Source organism: Trichechus manatus, unplaced genomic scaffold (genome assembly GCF_000243295.1).
Source record: "Trichechus manatus latirostris isolate Lorelei unplaced genomic scaffold, TriManLat1.0 scaffold00097, whole genome shotgun sequence".
Classification (NCBI taxonomy): domain Eukaryota; kingdom Metazoa; phylum Chordata; class Mammalia; order Sirenia; family Trichechidae; genus Trichechus; species Trichechus manatus.
The window spans coordinates 4,199,973-4,216,695 of NW_004444033.1; the positions used below are offsets into that span (position 1 = coordinate 4,199,973).

Below are 16,723 nucleotides of genomic sequence, written 5' to 3' on the forward strand. Positions count from 1 at the left end.
GGCCTGGGCCCCTGCCGGATTCGGGCCGCCTTGGGCGGGGGGCCCCAGCCCGGCCCCGTCAAACCGCCACCCCGAGGATGCGCAGGCCGCACTAGGCCCCAGGCGTCCTGGCGGGCTCGGGAGGGAGGCGCTGCCCTCCCGAGAGCCCCAGGGTTCCGGCCTCCCCCGCCGCCCGAGGCTCTCGGGGCCCCGGCCTCCTCCCCGCCTTGGAACCCCGGGCCCGGGCCAGGCCTTCCCGCCGGCTCGGGCTCGGGAGCGGGAGGCCCGGGAGAGCGCGCCGAGCCCGGGAGCGGGAGGTGGGCGGGCTGCGCGGGACCAGAGCCACGGCTCCTCTCTCGCCCTCTCGGCCCTTCCCGGGTCTTGTCCGCGGGCGGCGCGGCGCGGCGGAGCCGGGCCAGGGCGCGGGAGCCGCTGTCTCCTGCGGGAGAGGAGGCTGGCTCTTTGGGCGACCTCCGAAGCTTCCCTCCCGCCGGGGTGGCGTGGGCTTGTTACCCAGGTGGACTAGGGGACGCTGGAATATGGCGCGTTGCCCACCTTCTTGCAAGTTAGGAGGCGGCCCGGGCGGCAGCGGCGGCAGTTCGAGGAGGAGGAGGGCGCAAAGTCCTTTTGTACGCAGAAATAAGGAGCGACATTGTGTTATCTTCTTCAGCTGAGATGCTGCCCATGGAGGGGGTCTTGGTTCTTCCTGCGCCTGGAGTGGTGGTCCCCTGGGTGAGGGCGAGGGGGAGTGGCGCGTCCCTCCGAAGGAACTGAACCTTTGCTACTGGAAGGACAGGGGTGCATGGTTTTATTCCATATCCCCGGCCTTTGGGGGAACTCAGGGGTTTGCCATTGCATGTTATCCGCTTCACTGTGCAGTGATGTCAACTGCCTTTCTCACCTGTTGTGTCGTTGCTGCTGGTCCCAAAGTTTTTACAGTGCGTCTGCCTGTGCCCACCAGCGCTTGAAGTTGTTTAAAATCTTAGTATTTTTAGGGCTTCCAACGATGTATCTGTTCCAACCAGTTGGAGGAGCCATTGCCTGTTCTCGTCCCTTGTTTCAGGCATTTAGATTAGAATATATTAATTGCTTACTTTAGAGCTAGTGTCAGTTGTGTTTGATTCTATGGCCAGAGCAAAATTCGCATTTTCTTAAGTGTTTCGAGACCGTATTTTCGAAACTCTTAAAGTGAAAGACTGTGGGGTGTACTTGTCAGCTTTGACAGTGGTAGGCAGGAGAATGGGTAGGGACATCTCACAGCTTTTGTCCTAGGACAGCATCTGCACCCCACAGTGATCATTTTCTTATTTCTTGTCAGACTTGCAGTTTAAGAAATTCCTTTTCCTTTGGCCTTGAACAGTAACTTAATAGGTTGTTCCTCACTGGGGGAGTAGAGGGGGCACGGGACCTTGAAAATGTTGGGGTTTTTTTTTTGATTGAGTAGTTTCTCGACCCCTTAGAATTACGTTTGAAAATTCTTTGAGTTATTCCATAAGGCAGTGAAAATATGAATGCCAAACAAAACAGCTTGACTAATTTTATCTGCACATTTGAGTGTAATTTCCTTATTTTATGAGTGTGAAAGCAAACATGTAATTATCACATGTAATGGAGTATATTTATTCTTAACTTGGGTTCTAAATTGTGTGCAGAATTTTTTGACTGTCAAGGAGCTTTTTTTTTCCTCCTGATAGGAGTTAGATGTGTCTTTCAGCAGTGTCTGTTTATGGTGATGGAAAATTTGGCAGCAGATATTGGTGATGGTTGTACAACACTATTAATTGAACTTACTAAATTGTACATGTGAAAAAGTTAAATTGGCAAATGTGTTATATATAATTTACAACAATAAAAAAAAAACTGGAATATTAACTATGTCAAAATACACAGGAAAAAAGACTAACGGTGAAGTTACATTTTTGTTTAAACAAAAATATCTCTTTAAATCTGTATTTGGATTTATTTTGACTGAATATCATTTAATAAAAAGGTAACATGTCCAAAAAAAAAAAAAAAGGTTGTAAAGTCAGCTTTTCATCAGTAAGCTGTATTTAAATTAAAAAGAACAAAAACAAAATCAGGGCCCGTGGGGGGTAAGAGGTGAGGGGTTGTGGATTAAGAATTACTGCTTTACTGTCTTCTGGATCATCCTTGTTTGAAGTCCTTTGATTTCATCACGAATGCCCCCCCCTCTCAAACTCAACATAGATGAGGGAAAATGATTTTTGTTTAGTTGTAAGTGATCATATTCTGATTCACCAGAACATTTTCTTGTTCCCAAACCAGAAGTTTTCTTGGAAGTGGTTTACTTACCAGTTTTTAAGGAAATTTAGCTCCTGGATTTAGGGGAGGTATTACTACAGGAGGTGAGGGACCTTGTCCAGATATAGAAGAGATTAAAGGGAAAAGTATCAGGTTTCCCACCCAATTCATGTATATTCCATTGGAATCCAAAATTGTAGAGTTTTTGTTTTTTTTTTAAATCACAGCTCTGCATCCATCTCTAATTTTGTTAGGGAGCTGAAGGCCAACCTCCCACGATTTAAATACAGTGAAGCCTGTGAGAGCCAGAACTAAACAGGACTGCCTTGTTTTTCTAGGTCTCGCATGTTTTCTGCCTTTGACAGGATGCAGTCATACCACTTTTCCATTGCTTGTTTTAGTGGAAAATCTTTCAGTTTTCCTTCTCTGATAGGTTTCCACCTTACACAGGTTCCAGCTTTTGCAGGATTTACTGTCCTGAATTTTTATTTATTTAAGTTTTAAATTTTTTTTAAAATTGTTGTAGTTTAAGTGAAAGTTTACCATTCAAATCAGTCTCTCATACAAAAATGTATACATACACTGTTATGTGACCCCAGTTGCTCTCCCTATACTGTGACAGCACACTCCTCCTTTCCACCCGTTTTCCCGCGGTTATTCAACCAACTCCTAACCCTCTCCGCCTTCTCATCTCACTTCTGGACAGAAGCTGCCCGTTTAGTCTAAGTATCTACTTGAGCTAAGAAGCTACTGTACCTGAATTTGCATTGCCCATACATGCTGTAGGTTCAAGCAAACCTCTGGATTGTCTTCGAGAAGCATTTCATGTAAAATAACCACAAATGGGTGACTGTTTTTTAAGCTCCTGTGGTCTGGGATTAAATTTTATATCTCTTTCCTTGGATGTGGTAAGGCATACAGTAAATGTTGGGGAATGAAATGATAAACAATAATTGTTAAAATTAAACTTCTTCACAATTAATTTGAGAAGACATGCTGATACTTTGGCTTCTGGAGAGGCTGTGAACCCTTTAGAAGTACACTCTCAAGTCCTGCCTCTGGGAAACAAGAAGGTAACGCGTAGGTTCTGCAGTCTGTCAGATGTCTTCAGGCCAGCTCGGTGCTCATGCTGAAGCAGACTTGTTCATCCACTCAGTATCACTCTAAAAAGTTGGAGAGCATGAGGGAAACTCCTGTGGGTTGTTGAATTTCCTAAGTGTCTAACCTCTCAAGCATTTGAATGTACCATCTCTGCGACTAATTAGTTTAGGAAGTGGGATATCTGAATTTAGATGTTTGTATATGACTCTGTGATGCTTATTAGTACATATATAAAAATAGTATTTGGAAATTAATCATACAAATAAATACAACTGTTTGGCTTTGTAAAAAAATTTCAGAAAATGTTCTGTAACTGAAGAATATTCTCTGTTCTGTCATGTTTTCCTTGAGAGCTAAAGCTAGTGTTTTCAGCCTGAGTGCACCCAAATAAATTTCCCATGAACACTTAGTAATTAACAGCATTGAAAAAGGAACCACTTGTTAAATTTATTTTAAAAACATTTTATTTATATCAAGTCTAATGTTTTGTGAGGCCCGGGATACATGTTAATTTTTGTGCGTTATGTATCATTTATTAACTAAAAACCAAACCCATTGTGATGGATTATCCATTTTCTTGGTTTTGCAGTTAGAATTTTTATCCATTACTACTCTACTAAGGGTGAACAGACTTGAAGAGAAATAGTAAAAGGAGGTGAAGCAAATCAGTTTCAGGTGTTTGCAGAAGATTACAGCCACATCAAGTTATTGGAAACTTTTAACTCTGGAGCAACAGGAATGCTTTGTCTGAAGTTATTTTAGTGTAACATGGACAACACTTGGAAAATGAGAAAGAAATTTTTCACTGCACAAGGAAAATAAACAGTGACGTTCAGAATTAGGCTAATGTGTTTTGACCCCACTCAATGGAGTTCAGTCACTGAAGCATCAAAAAGACTTCGTCATGTGGCTTTACACCTAAAATGTTCTAAAACATGGCATCAAGTAGAATTTATGTGAACTGAAGAAAAGCCAGAAATACAACTTTATGGAGATGTTCTAATATATTAAAACAAAGAAGTAAACAAAAAAGGGGCAGTTTAAGGCAGATCCTTGTGATCCATTGTGGCAAATCTGTGTTATAGCAATAACAGCAGTCACTTAGAAAATAATCTGGCAATACGGAATCTTTCTCCCGAATATCAGACCTAGTAGTTCATCTGTCTTGCCCCACGACAAACTGGTTTTGTTTAAAACTCCAAGTACATCAGATAATTTAAGGAAACCATGTCTAGTAAGGGAAGTATGTGTATGTGTGTTGGGGGAGGGCTGGTGGGAGAAGAGAGGAGGACAGAGAAGATGATACTGCTTAAAGAATCTAATTTGATAGGTTGGGATGATTACTGGAATTTGAAGGGGAGGATATTTTTAAAAGAAACTTTAAGAGCTACTTTTATATGGGCCATCAGTTTGATGATTGAAACTACTATTTAGAGTAATTGTACATAAGCTTAGTATTTAGATTAATTCATGGATGCTGATTTCTGTGGTAACAAATGTGAAAAGTTTGGTTGACAGTTTAAGTTGACATTTTCTTAAGAACTCTTGAGTGGTGCTTATTGGATAAACTGTGCCAAGCCTTTTTGTAATCATCATGAAGAATGAACTCTGTATGCATCTGCATTAAGACTGTTTTCAAAAAAGAACTTGTATTTTAGTGTTGATAATTGTAAAGTCTGCTTTTTAGAACTTTGAGAGTGTTTTGTTGCTGCTACTGAATGCTAATGTGGTTAGGCTGGCAGCTAAACCTACAAACAACAAGAGGAAATGAGGAAATGTCCCCATGAAACATTGCTAAAGCAGTGGACTAGAAATGGGGAGCTAGGGCTAGGAAACGTAATTCTTGCTTTAAGTTCAAAAGTGGGTGAGACATAACCTACACAGACATATCCTCCTTAAGTATGTCCTCACTTTGGATTTTTGCCATTCATTCACTAGACTTTGATTAAAGACATACCATATTCCAGGCACGTGATTGGTACTGGAGTAACACACCATAGCCCTTGTGTAGTAGCGAAAGATTTGGGCTCAATTAACTACAATACAACTTACTGAGAACCAAAATAGAGTAAAGAAAGAGGAGCATGGGATTATAGGAGAGGGAGGAATTCTTCCTCGGGAGGGGGTGAGATACAGGGAGAATAAGTGAGGTTAGGGACGACTTTTCATGTAGGCGGTGTTTGAGTTGGAAGAGTGAGTGGAGCAGAGGCTAGAAGTAGGGCATTGATAGGCTGATGTAAGAAATAGCAAGTAGATTTTGCTGTACTTGGGGAGTAGTGGGCAATGAAGTTGAGGTTGTGGCCTGATTGGAAGGAGCTTGGAATGCCACGCTCATGCACATGGACTTTATTCTATAGGCATTTAGGGGCTGTAAGAGGTTTATGAATAGGAGATTGATTCTGGTTTTTAAAAAGATGGCATGTGAAGATTGGATTGGAGGCCTGCGAGACTACTGTGATGTAAGAGGAGATAAATTTTGGAGATTATTTTTACTTTTATAGTTACCAGATTTGGGTCACAAGTGAGTATGGGGGAGTCAGAGGTGACAAAGGATTATAGTTTGGTTAGTGGATAATGTTGCCTTTAAGATAGGGAAAGTGTAGGAAGAACAGAATTTGAGGAGGAATGTAATGGGGTATGATTCTAGACATGTTGAGGTATCTGTGGGAATCAAGGTAACTCAAGTAGGTAGCTGGAGATTTGGACTGGAGCTCACGGGGGAGCAGGGATCAGTTAAGAGTTTGTATTCATCAGCATATGTAGAATATAATATCAGGAGTGAGGAAAGGACTAAGAGCAATGTTGGGGAGTATCTACATCTGAGGGCCCAGTGGAAGCAGGGCCTGTGAAGGAAATTGGGGAAAAAAAATGGTTAGAGAAATAAGATAAATGGTGTAGGGTTGAATAAGCTGAGAAGGAGTGGATTTAAGGGAAATTTAGCAGTGTGAACTGGATTTGGCAGTTAAGGGATGAAAGAAATTTTCTATATGTGTGTGTTTTTTTTTTGCCAGGAATCATGATGGTTTAGACTCAATAGATTTCTAGAGCATTGCTGAATACAAGGGTCAGACCCGTTGTGGAGTCATAGTGACTTTATAGGACAGAGTAGAAATGCCCCATAGGGTTTCCAAGGCTGTAATCTTTATGGAAGAAGATTGCCACATCTTTCTCCCACGGAAAGGCCTTTCGACCTTTCGGTTAGCAGCTGAGCACTTAACCACTGTGCCATAAGGGCTTCTTTGAATACAAGGGTAGGTCTCGATAAAACTTAATTCAGTAGATGACTTATGTTTAGAAATAGGTCCTGTTACCCCCACTTCTTTCATGGGAATTGCAGTGTAAAAGAGTTGGGAGATGTTTCCCAATGACAGGTCTGCCTGAAAACTTTTTTCCATACTGTTGAAAAAAAATTTTTTTTTTTGTTATTTTTTTTTGACACAGTCTTAAAATTAGTGGTAAATTCTAACAAGTAGAGATTCATTTGGGTTGCCTGTCTCTTAAAATGCAAATTATTCTTGAATGGTTTTGTAGTTTTATGATATTTTGAGGTTTTATAATAAATGTAAGGATTAACCTGGGGTTCATAGCTTTGTGATTCATGGACGTATTTTGGCTGTGTGACTCTGAAAAATTTTGTGTGGGTGCCTGTGTGCTTTTCTAGGGAGAGGGCCCATAATTTCTATGAGATCCTCAAAGGAATCTTGACAACAGAGAAAAAAGGCAAGGGCCTCTTCAGGAATGGTAATGATTATGTCAAGTGTTAGTCCTGTCATTTGACTGAGATCAGTTAACCTAACTCACCTGGATAGATCAAGGGGAGGAGATTTTGAAGTAGTGCTGGTGGCAAGGTGGTTAAGGCTTGTCTGCTAACCAAAAGGTCAGCAGTTTGAACCCACCAGGAGAAAAAGGTGGCAGTTGGCTTCCGTAAAGATCACTGTCCTTAGTTATCTAGTGCTGCTATCACAGAAATACCACAGTGGTGGGCTTTAACAAAGAGAAATTTATTTTCTCACAGTTTAGTAGGCTAGAAGTCCAAATTCAGGGTGTCAACTTCAGGGGAAGGCTCTCTCTTTGGGCTCTGGAGGAAGGTCCTTGTCATCAATCTTTGCCTGGACTAGGAGCTTCTCTGCACAGGAACCTTGGGTCCAAAGGACATGTTCTGCTCCCGGCACTGCTTTCTTGGTGGTATGAGGTTCCCAACTCTGCTTGCCTCCCTTTGCTTTTATCTCTTGTAAGATAAAAGGTGGTGCAGGCCACACCCCAGGGAAATTCCCTTTACATTGGATCAGAGATGTGACCTGAGCGAGGGTGTTACATCCCACCCTAATCCTCTTTAATCACAGGCAGAGGTTATGATTTATAACACATAGGAAAATCACAAAAATGGAGGACAACCACACAGTACTGGGAATCATGGCCTAATCAAGTTGACACATATTTTTGGGAGACACAGTTCAATCCATGACGATCACCAAACCAAAAACCTGTTGCTGTCAGGTCGATTCCAACTCATAGCAAGCCTATAGGATAGAGTAGAACTGCCCCATAGGGTTTCCAGGGAGCGGCTGGGGGATTCAAACTGCTGACCTTTTGGTTGGCAGCCGAGCTCTTAACCACTGAGCCACCAGGGCTCTGGCCTTGGAAACCCTGTGGAGGCCGTTCTACTCTGTTATGGATTGGAACTGACTTGATGGCAATGGGATGATGGGATGATGTCTCAGGTTAGATGAGAAACTTTGGGAAGATATGAGGCACCACTGGGAGATGGTAGTAGGATCATCAAAAGGAAGAGGGGTGAGTGCCAAAGCAAAGCTTAATCACTGCAGAATTTTGCCAAGTCTTTAGGATTCCTTGGCTTTTTATACTCCAGGACTCACTCTAGTATATGATTATCTATTAATGCAGTATAGGCGCAGTAGACTTTGTGGTGGGATCAAATTAATATTGTTTTAAAGGGAAAATGTGTTTTGAGAGAAAGCAAAATGGTACATAGATTGCGTTCAAAATTCATTTTTAAGTTGTGAGTTGCGTATACCAGAGGCGGATTATCCAGTAAGCACAGTGCTTACCTTGCTTACAAGACCATCTGTAGTGAACAATTTCACTACAGATTAATAAGTACGCACAAGTAAACTGGTGCTTACCTTGCTTACTGAGTAAGCCATCTTGGTCAGGGATTGTAAATTTGAAAAGAGGCTTTGATTCTGTAGGAAGGTGCTGTGAGGTTGGGGGAGAGAGTTCTATGAGATTGGGAGAGAGACAGATGCCAGTCATACCTAGAAGCAGAATCTTTAATGTGGTGAAAAAAATGTGAAATTGTTCACTACAGATGATCTGGTAAGCAAAGTGAGCACCGTGCTTACCTAGCCTGTTGGATAATCCACCCCTGGTAAATACTGGGGGAAATTTATGAAATGTACAAGTGTTTCAGTCTAGTGATACGCGGCAAGACATTTGTTCTTTCCTTGCTTCATTTTTCTGACTGCGAAATGAAAATACTACTGACCTTCTTTATAGGATCTTTCTGAAACATGACAATTATGGAATGCTTTGAGATATAAGGTGATTTAATGCTAACAGATTGCTAGTGTCCACGTTTCTAAATCATGAATCATATTTAGAAATTCGAACAATTAAAAAAAAATTCCATACTAGAACTTACTTGATTCCTAAAGTATATTTCATTCTGAAATTTTAGATAATTGGTGTTTTTTTACTGCTGTGGAGTCAGTTCCGACTCATAACAACCCTGTGTACAAGTCCAAAGTATGTGAGACAAAGTCTCGCCATCCTCCCTTCTAAGGAGCATTCTGGCCAGGACGGATTTGTTCTGGCAGCCCATGGTATATTCCGTATTCTTCACCAACACCATAATTCAAAGGCATCAATTCTTCTTAGGTCTTCCTTATTCATTGTCCAGTTTTCACATGCATATGAGGCTATTGAAAATACTCTGGCTTGGGTCAGGCGCACCTTAGTCCTCAAAGTGACAGCTTTGCTTTTTAACACTTTGAAGAGGTCTTTTGCAGCAGATTTGCTCAATGCAGTGCATCGTTTAATTTTTTAATTGCTGCTTCCATGGACGTTGATTGTGGATCCAAGTAAAATGAAATCCTTGACAACTTCAGTATTCCTCTAATCTTTAGATCTTTGAAATTAGATTAGGAGACAGTTTTGTTAGCTAGTCCCTAGATTCTGGGGCACTGATCTCCAAACTTTTGATTATGTTACCCTTAAAGCAAAATTTTGAGCACACACTCTGAATATATGTACGTTTATTTATAAATGATGTTTCTACGCTACTGTACTAATATAGTTATGTATATTTTATAAAACATAAGGAAGAAATTTTAAAAGCATGAGATAAAGATGAAACAGTGTTTTTAAATGTCTTGCTAATTGAGTTAATAATGAGGTTCAGAAACTTGTACAAGTTTGATTGGCTTGTTTTTACAAATGTGTTTGTTCATAATTCATGATTTTTTTCTCTAATTATTGCCACTTGGCACTGTTTTATTGGATACCCTGTAAAAGTATTGGTAATACTACTAGATGGATATGAATAAACATCTTGGGTAATCTTAAACATATAAAACTTGTTATGTAACTTGTAATTAGTTTTATCTTTGTGGATTATCTTTACATTTATCAAGTCTACAAAGAGGATCCCTAGAGTATTTTCTTTTCGTTTTGGCCACCTTATTTAGTTTGGGTACTTTGTCTTTCTTTTTTTTTTTATATATATTTTATTGTACTTCAGGTGAAGGCTTACAGAACAAATAGTTTCTCATGAAACAGTAGTACACATGTTGTTTTATGACATTGGTTAACAACCCCACAACATATTAACCCTTTAAATTCTCAACCTTTTTTTTTTTTTTTGGTGAAAATACACATAGCCAAAGATACATCATTTCAAAAATGTCTACATACACAGTTCAGTCACATTGACTGTGCTCTTCCAATTGTGCTGTTATTGTCACTTAAGATGAAGGCTTACAGAACAAAATAGTTTCTCATTTAACAGTTACTACAAATGTTGCCCTATGACAATGGTTAACAATCTCACAACACATCAACAATATCCTTACTCAATCTTGTGTTCCCTATCACCAGCTTCCTTGTCTTGGGTACTTTGTCTTTCATTAAGCAATTGTGAAGTAAAATTCTTAGTAATAGATCTTCTATATAAAAATAACCCACAAATCAAAGAACCAACCAAGGTTTTGGTTTTCCTAAATACTAAGCATTGCTAATGTGAATAAGAACACCAGCATAGAACTAGTCATTTGACTCAAAACTGGCCTCAGCTACTAAGTCTTAAGAAGAAATCATTCTGTTATCAACAATTATAAGACTGAGTGTTAAAATTTTGTCTTTCTTCCTTAATTTTTAGCTCTATTTTAAGTTTTTCTACATTGAAAATGTGTTATTTTCATAATACAAAGGTTTAGAAAGAGAAATAGAAGAAAAAATCAGTGGCTATCGTTGGTTAATAAGCTTATACGTGGTAGTCATTTTCTTTTTTTGTACCTTTCGTTATTTTGAAAATACCTTTAATGAAATGCATTATCTTTTATAATCAGGAAAAAAAAGGTGAGTACAGATAATATGAGATAGCGGTGGTTAATTGTTACAAATCTTGCCTTCCATGCTGCAGACTCATGTTTGATTCTTGGCTAGTGCACCGCCAGTGTAGCCACTATACCTGTCTGTCAGTGGAGGCTTGCATGTTGCTGTGATGCTGAACAAGTTTCAGTGGAGCTTCCAGACTAAGACAGACTAGGAAGGAAGGCCTGGAGATCTACTTCCAAAAGTCAGCCAATGAAAACCCCACGGATCACAACAGTATGAGATCATGGGGATAGCGCAGAACCAGGCAGTGTTTAGTTCTGTTGTGTGTGGGGTCGACATAAGTCGGGGCAACTGAACAGCAGCTAATAACAATAATAATAACATATAATATAATTATGGTCCTAATAATGACTCAGAAAACCTGGTGGTGTAGTGATTAAGAGCTATGGCTGCTAACCAAAAGCTTGGCAGTTTGAATCCACTACGTGCTCCTTGGTAGCCCTATGGGGCAGTTCTACTCTGTCCTGTAGGGTCACTATGAGTTGGAATCACCTTGATGGCAATGGGTTTTTTTAATAATGACTCACTGTCAGATTTTGGGCATGTGAATCATTTATCCTCACGGGGCCTTTTTCCCCATTTGAAAGATGAGGAGGACGAAAGTGATTTAAAGTTTCTTCTAAAAAATTCTTCCTAAAATTAATTGTGAGCCTGTGTTATGACTTGTTAAACAATACATATATTTTCTTCTTAACCTAAAACAGCATGTAATCTGTGTTTATTGTAGAAAAGCAAAAAGAAGAAAATTACAATCATAATTCTACCAAAGATAATGAGTTTTATATACACGGTTTTAGATATTTTCCTAAGCATGCATGTATGCCCATATACACACATATAATGCAATAATATTGTACATACTATTTTGAGCCAAAAATGTCTGAAGGAGATTTGATATTATCAACTTTATTTTTGCCCTCAAACATTTTAATGGGGCAGTTACAAATCCGTTTGTTATAATAAAATAGGAAAAAAAAGGTATTTAGAATTTTCTCTCCAAATACACATTTGGCCAGGAAATGCTTACTGTCTGTTTCATGATCTGTGTGGTTTTGCTGAGGTAAGGGTAACTTGAAGTAAGGGCATAGGGACTTGCTATGAAAGCTTTACTTAGAGAAGAATGAAAGCTAAATCCTGGGTTAACCTCAGTTTCATTCACACATTAACTTGCTTTCTCTCAACTCTGCCCTTCTATTTCCTGAGCTAAGATTCCTATTTGCAGGATAGTTTCTGAGGTGAGTAATCTTGTCGCAATATGTTGTCGGTCGTTTATTTAACCCTGGGACCTTCTTGAGTTGTTATATTCCCACTGAGAGCAGCTTAGGCATTGGTAGCAGCAATAGTATAATACATGTTAATGTCTGTTTTTTAGCATTATCTCTGGGGAGTTAAAAAGATTTTATAAATACAAATATATAAATATAATCTAATTCATACTCTCCCTCAATGAAGTAGATGAGATACATAATTCTAATTTTATGTAAAGAGTAACTGGGTCTTTCTTAAAGTTAACTTCCTTAAAGATTTTATATGGTGGAATACTCTTTGGAGTAAGGAATGTAACCCAATTTCCTGGCTACTCACTAAATTCTGTCTTTAACCTCTCTTGCAGGTAGCTGGTTTGCTTTTGCTTTTTAAAAAAATATAAAATGGAAAGCAAATGTAGGGTAAATAGTTCCTTAGTTAACGCAATTAGTATCTACAGTAAAGTAATCATTTTTCATCTGAGTATAGTATAAAGCCTGTGGAGATGTGTGTGAAGATTAGTATTTTCTAGAAGAAAAACTGAATCAGTTATGTGTGAGAATTAAGATACATCAGTATGTTTCAGGCATAGCAGGAGGTAGATAATCTGGGACCAAACAGTACAAACTTTTTTTCTCTTAAACTTTTGTTTTCAGTTTTTGTATCAACAGCAAATTCTAATTTGTGAATCCACCAAGGTGGATTGTCTTCCTTGTGAAGACAATCAGTTTTGTAGCCAAATGAGTGATCTATATCCAGTGTCCTTTAAGTGGGTGTCTTAGGCTGGGTTCTCTAGAGAAGCAAAACTAGTGAAGTGTCTGTTGTGTATGTGTGTGTGTATACTTATATAGAGAGAAAGAGAGAGAGATTTATTTATATCAAGGAAATGGCTCACATGGTTGTAGAGGCTGGAAAGTCCCAAGTCTGTGGGTCAGGCTGTAGGGTTCTCCCAACTCATGTAGCTGCAGGGGCTGGCGAACTCAAGATCCAGACCGCGGAGGCTGACAAATCCCAAGATTGGCAGGCAAGCTGCTAGCTCAAGTCCCAAGAACTGGAGGTCAGATGAACAGGAGTCAGCTGCAGGATCCAGAGTGAGGAAGGCCAGGGAGCCTTGAAAGTCCACCTATATTGGATGCAGGCCACACCCCCAAGGAAACTCCCTTTCAACTGATTGACTATTCACAGCAGATCCCATCATGGAGGTGATCACATTGTGTCAGATCTTATCATAGAAGTGATTACATCATTATAGGACTGCGAAACTATATCATTACTGCCAAACCACTGAGAACCATGGCCCAGCCAAGCTGACACACAACGTTAATGATCACAGTGGGTAATTTTGTTTAATATTAACTTAGGCTTTTGATACAGTAATAATTCTTGTCTTTTAGGCTAGCGCTATTTTGAAATTTTAAGAATACTGATTTTTTATAATGATAACTATTTTCCCTTAAAGATAAAAGATTGTGCAGCTGTTCCATGTAAATATGTGTACGCAGATTTGACCTACCAATAGAGTCAGAACTCTGTATTCAACTGCCTAATTGACATTTTTTGGATGCCTCAGATGTACTGCATCCCAAAATAGCTTTCTTAACTTGGCCCTGTTGCCCTCTTGCTTACCTCAGTGAATGGAACCACCATTTTATCCAGTTTCTCAGACTAGAAACCTTGGTCTTACCATATGTCTTAGGCTGGGTTCTCTAGAGGAGCAAAACCAATGAAGTGTGCATGTGTGTGTGTATATGTATGTATATAGATATAGATATATAGATTTCAAGGACATGGCTCACACTGTTTTGGAGGCTGTCAAGTCCCAAATCTGTGGGTCAGACATCGGGCTGGAGGCTTCTCCTGACTCACGTGGTTGCAGGGACCGATGAACCCAAAATTGGCAGGTCAGACAGCAGGCAGCTGACTCATGGGGCTGCGGGAGCTGATGAATCCCAGAATCTGCAGGTCAGATGGCAGGCTGTTGGCTCACATCCCAAGAACTGGAGGTCGGAGGATGATGAGTTGGATGCAGGATCTGGAGAAGGTGAGCTTTATATATATGTGTGTGTGTATATGTGTGTGTGTGTATAGGATGCAGGCCACACTCCCAAGGAAACTCCCCTTTAAACTGATTGGCTGCTCACATCAGATCACAAAAATGGAGGATGATTACATAATATCTGCCAAACCCCTGAGAATCATGGCCTAGTCAAGTTGACACGTAACCTTAACCATCACACCATATCATCAAATCCTGCTTATTTAACCTTCTTAGTAAACTCAGTCTGCCCTCTTCATTTCTACCACCTCCACTTTTGTCCAAGTTGCTATCATTTGTTTCTTTCCTTGACTTTTGCAGTACCCTGTCACTGGTGCACCTGCATTTACTCTGGCCCTGCACTAGTTCATTTTCCTCAGTGGAGCTGGAATTGACTTTTTTTAAATATTCAGGTCTCATCTTGCCCTGACTGGATTTAGGATGAAGACTTTATGTGGCCGCTTGGACTCATTTTGTACCGACCACATTCACCCCAACCATAGGCCTTTTGCAATTGCTGTTCCTTCTGCCTGGAAAGCTTTTTTCCTCCCTTCTCTGTCTAGTAAAATCTTGTAAATCCTTCAGATCTCTGCTCAAGCATCACTTCCTCAGGGAAGTTTTGCCTGATTTTGCGCTTTTTCTTCACAGTGCATGTCATAGTCGTAATTGTATATTTGTTTGCATATTATTTGATTTATGTCTGTCTTGCCCACCAGGCTGTAAGCTTCATGAGGGTAGACAGCATGTCTGTGCTCATTACCAAGTACAGTGCTCGGTACATAATAAGCAGTCAGTATTTGAAAGAATGAATGTGGGAACCTCACAAATTTGTATATTTTACCTTGTTGGTAGGCGTTTGTGGTACCATCTAACATTTTATAATTTTATGAACTCAGGGTGAGAAGCGATTTTGCATTATCTAGGTCTGTAAATAATTTAAGTTAAATGGTCATCAGTCTCTCCTTTCACACATCCAGTGATAGGAAATTTGCTACCTACCAGAAGCCTATTTAGTCTTTAAGACATTTAGACTGTTAGAAAGTTTAATTTGAACTGAAATTTTCTCCTTGTAACTTTTTCCTACTGATTTTACTTATATTCTCTAGGGCTTCCAAAAACAAGTATAGTTTCTATTTTCTGTATAGTTTTTTATAAAGTCCTTGGAATCGTCTCTATTTTAGTTCTTTTAACCTTCTTGGGAAGGTGATGGGGTATAATGGAAAGAGTTTGGGCATTCTTAGTTTTTTTTCCTGGCTCCTGTAACAAATTACCACAGATTTCATGGCTTAAAACAACACATTTATTCTGTCACAATTCTGGAGACCAGAAGTTCAAAATCAAGGTGTCAGCAGGGCCATACTCCCTCCAAAGGCTCTAGGGTAGAATCTGTTCTTTCCCTCTTCTGGCTTCTGGTGGCTGTTGGCATACCTTGACTTGTGGCCACGTAGTTCTAGTATCTGTCTCCGTGGTCACATTGCTGCCTCCTCTTCTGTCTGTGCAGTCTCCCTCTGTCTCACTCTTAAAAGGCACTTGTCATTAGATTTAGGGCCCGCCTGGATAATCCAGGATGATCTCTTCATCTCAACATCTTTAATTTAATTATGTCTGCAAAGACCCCTTTTCCAAGTAAGGACGCTTTCACAGGTTCTGGAGATTAGGACATGGACATATCTTTTGGGGGGCCACCATTCAGTGCACCCCAGGGGCTCTGGATTTAAATGCCGATAATGCCATTAAACTTACAAAACAAAAAACAAAAAAAAAACTCAAAACCAAACGCATTGCTGTTGAGTCAGTCCCGACTCATAGTGACCCTATAGGACAGAGTAGAACGCCTCATAGGGTTTCCAAGGCTATAGGGCAGTTCCGCTCTGTCCTGTAGGGTCACTATGATACTTAACGTCAACGCATAATCTTTATGGAAGCAGACTGCAACATCTTTCTCCCATTGAGCGGCTGGTGGATTTGAACTGCCGACCTTAACCACTGCACTTAACCACTGTGCCACTAGGCCTCATGCATAGCAAGAGCTAAATGAATGCTGAATTTAATGCTGGCTGCATGGTTTAGCAATTTTGAGGCTATTCAGGGAATATTTCTTAAAACCAATGCTGTGATGAATAAAAAATGGAAAGAGTTACTATTGAAGTAGCAACTATGTCATTGGGTTGTGCAGATAGATGGCATTGCTAAGTACTCCAGTAATCAGGTACTCCTTCAGGTAATCAATAGCTGATTGCTGCCAGGTGGACAGATAGCTTGCTTTCAATGCTTCCGTCAGGCGTGTGAGATGTGTATCTGTTGTTTATTTAACAAATACAGATTTAATGATTTTTATATCTCGGGTTATTAGTAATATTTGGGATTTGCATTTGAGATAAAAAGCTAGAGAAATGGATGATGTAGAAATGAAGGTTTTTTTTTTTTGTTTTTTTTTTTAATATTTTATTGTACTTCAGGTGAAGG

General features: G+C 40.0%; 1 protein-coding gene across 3 annotated transcripts in view; it reads left to right on the top strand.

Annotated features, from left to right (window-relative positions):
• NRF1 (nuclear respiratory factor 1) overlaps positions 1-16,723 on the top strand; it is a 160,167-nt gene that overhangs the window by 261 nt on the left and 143,183 nt on the right. The gene's annotated exons all lie outside the window — the stretch shown is intronic.